We start from the raw sequence: 3,852 nt of genomic DNA, 5'->3' as shown, positions 1-3,852 counted from the left end.
ATACATTTTCAATCAAAAAAGCTGTTCTTATCAGTTTAATATCTGATACGTCCCCTATCTGGGGACCATATATTAAATGGATTTTTAGAACAGGGAGATGGAAGAAGAGCTTGCTCTGTCCAAAAAAAAAAAAAAAAATATATATATATATATATATATATATATATATATATATATATATATATATATAATAATTCTAATACAAAGCTGAGTGCAACCCATGTTGAAAAGGTGCAGAGGCGTATTCATATACATCAACACATTTCAGTAAAAAACACATTAGGGGAAAATATGCATAGGCTTAATTCCAGGTGGATTTATCAATGGGATAATTTAACACAGATAATAGAAAAATTGTAATGAAAAAAAAAATAAATGAGCATTTCTGTTTAGCAGCATTATATGTAATTTTGTAGCAATGTGAATGTTGGCAATAGGTATATTGTGTATAGTGTCATCAATTCTAGCAACTGCATGAACAGCGGTAGTAATGATGCAGTACACAGCGCCATCTATTGGTCTGTATATTATCTGTTGGCTTTCTTGTTCACGAATGTTGCAAACTCAGTACACACAGTGCCATCTATTGGTTTTAGAATGCTAGTTTCAGCCCTAGGAAGGGATGTAGCAGACTCCATAGCGCCATCTATTGGTTTTAAATTTCAATTGTCATCCCTAGGAAGGAGAGTTGCAGACTTAGTACACACAGTGCCATCTATTGGTTTTAAATGTTATGTGTCAGCCCTAGGAAGGAATGTTGCAGACTTAGTACACACAGCGCCATCTATTGGTTTTTAGATTTCGAGTGTCAGCTATAGGAAGGAGTGTTGCAGACTCAGTATACACATCGCCATCTATTGGTTTTAGATTTTATTGTCAGCTCTGTGAATGAATTTTGCAGACACAGAATACACAGTGTCATCTAATGGTTTTAGGTTTCTATTATCAGCCCTGTGAAGGAGTTTTGCAAACTCAGAATACACAGCGCCATCTATTGATTTTAGATTTCTATTGTCAAGCCCTGTGTAGGAATGTTGCAGACTCAGTATACACAGCGCCATCTATTGGTTTTAAATTTCTATTGTCAGCCCTGTGAATGAATGTTGCAGACTCAGAATACACAGCGCCATCTATTGGTTTTCGATTTCTATTGTCAGCCCTGAGAAGGAATGTTGCAAACTCAGAATACACAGCGCCATCTATTGGTTTTAAATTTCTATTGTCAGCTCTGTGAAAATGTTGCAGACTCAGAATACACATTGCCATCTATTGGGTTTATGTATCTATTATAAGCCCTGTGAAGGAATGTTGCAGACTCAGTATACACAGTGCCATCTATTGGATTATACCTAGCGACCCTGTGGACACTTCAGAGTAGACTCCGTATGCACAGCGCCTTCTATTGGTTATATAACAGAACTGTTAGAAGATGCACTAACTCCATTATATTTTATGGTGTTCACATACAGGTCGAATTGTGGATTGATTTTTCGCGTGGAAGAATAAAATGATTGGAAAATGGATCAGGCACCAAGCCACAAATTAAATTTATGGATTGGTCACTTCATGTAATTTTTTTTTTAATATACATTATTTTATATAAAATATAGAAAAAACAAGATACTTTATCAGAAAAATATGTATAATGGCTGCACTTAGGACAAGGATTAAGGTGTGCAGCCTCCCTAAAAGGAGCTTCCCTAAGGATCCTCCAAAAAGTATAAATAATCCACAATGGGGTAGGCGCTCCCTATAGGATTATATGGGATGACCAACTGCAGTGAGGGGGGGGGGGTAGTTTTCTCCTTGTGTCCTGAAACGTAGTAGTGTAAACTAAAATAAATATCTAGGTGAGGTTTGCAAAAACCACGTAAACCCTAGTGGTGGTCTGTGGAGACCATAAATAGATTGTGCCAAAATAATAACAATCTTATGTGATAGGAAAAATCATAATAAATGGTGAACACATGAGTATAAAAAGTGTGAGCTAGACACCAATATTTGGTAGTGATACAATTTCAAAAAGAGACCACCATATAGTATAGTGATTTAGCATTGAACAGAGACCTAACAATGCACCTCTACCTACTAATTCAGGTATATGCAAATAACACCAAACAAATTATAAATAGTGATCGTAGTCCATAAGGTGAAAAATTTCTGCAAAAATCGTGTACAAATTTTCTTCAAGAAAAGCCATGACTGGAGTGCTTTTAAATGTTCTTAGTGACTTTTGTGCTCCCCCTGAAGGGTCCCCACTCACCGGATCCAACAACCCCAAAGGTGCATACAGCATATGATTGTATCATCCACGATCTCCTCACCACCGCAATTATGTAGGGCACCCAGGGTAATCTCCGATCTCCGTATTGGTAATTAAATTATATTGATGGTAGCTCCCGGATCCAACAACCCCAAAGGGGTATACAGCATATGATTGTATCATCCATGATCTCCTCATCACCGCAATCATGTAGGGCACCCAGGGTAATCTCCGATCTCCGTATTGGTAATTAAATTATATTGATGGTAGCTCCCTCATGGAAAAAAAGGAAATATACGGCTCCCATAGTGTAGTAGATAGAAATTTTTTTATTGGCAAATCTCCATATTAAAAACGTCAAAAGGTAAAAATGAAAAAATTGAGAACAAGCCAAAAACTAATTAAAAATACAAAATTAAAAATGAAACTAAAAAAGTCCACACTGGCCTATTCTGTTGGAAGACCCTCATCTCAGAACCACAGTTGATACCAAACCTAAAGTGGCATATAGAAAATCCAGAAACATTAAGAGTAAAATTTCACCCAGTAGAATTAAGCCTACCCAACCCACCTCATCACCACTTACCCTGATACCCCTTAGAGGGATGTATCAATGCAAAAAACCCCTCTGCTTAACCTGCCAGTTCATACAACACGGTCAGAAAACCTTCACTGTTAAAGGAAAAAACTATACCCTAAAAGAATTCTACAACTGTTCAACTGACTTCGTTATATACTGCCTCACCTGCCCCTGTGGCCTAATATATGTCGGCAGAACCATCAGAGCCCTAAGGGCACGTTTTGGGGAGCACCGGCGCTTTATTGAAAAAGGCCGTGACCACCACAGCGTCCCTAAACACTTCCTGACTCACCACGGCCGATCTACAGCTGGCCTCAGTGTGTGGGTCATTGAATCAATCCCGGCCAAATACCCTGCCGCTGAGCGGTATAAACGTCTTTGCCAGCAAGAAACTTACTGGATCTACTCTTTGGGCCCTTTACTATCCTGGGGGGTTGAACGAGGATATTGAGGTGCACACACTACTTTAAGCCACCCCGTTTCCTCATGAGATCACCCCTACAGATGTAGCCTTGCTACAATATATATATCTTTAAGAACCCTGCACAGATATGTGCTTCCCTGTTTCTTGTGTTTTGCCAATACGCATGCTTTATCCATGTCCACTTCTTATACCATAATTTTTTCACCATTTTTTAGCCTTCCTCTTTTTTTTATTTTTTTTATTTTTTATTTTTTATTTATTTTTTTATTATTAATATTAATATTTTTATTATAATATTTTTATTTTTGTTCTCATTTTCACATTTATTTTTATTTTTATTATTTATTTATTTATTTAAATTTATTTATGTATTTATTATTTTTTATTATTTATTATTTATTTATTTATTTATTTTTATCTTTACCGTTGCATTTTCTGGTTCTTTTGTATCATCACCATGGGAATTGTTATTATGTTATGCTTTGATACTTACATGTGCACATATATATGTGTGTGTATATATATATATATTTTTTTTTTTTATACTTACCTCCATTTTTTACCCCCATTGTTACTCCCATTTTT

General features: G+C 36.2%; 1 pseudogene; it reads left to right on the top strand.

Annotated features, from left to right (window-relative positions):
* On the top strand, window positions 1-134 carry LOC141141890 (U2 spliceosomal RNA; annotated as a pseudogene).
* The last annotated feature ends 3,718 nt before the right edge of the window (window positions 135-3,852 follow it).

This window comes from Aquarana catesbeiana, linkage group LG04, assembly GCF_042186555.1.
Source record: "Aquarana catesbeiana isolate 2022-GZ linkage group LG04, ASM4218655v1, whole genome shotgun sequence".
Lineage (NCBI taxonomy): Eukaryota > Metazoa > Chordata > Amphibia > Anura > Ranidae > Aquarana > Aquarana catesbeiana.
Note: the sequence above shows the minus strand (reverse complement) of the source record. Positions and strands in the feature narration are given on the sequence as shown.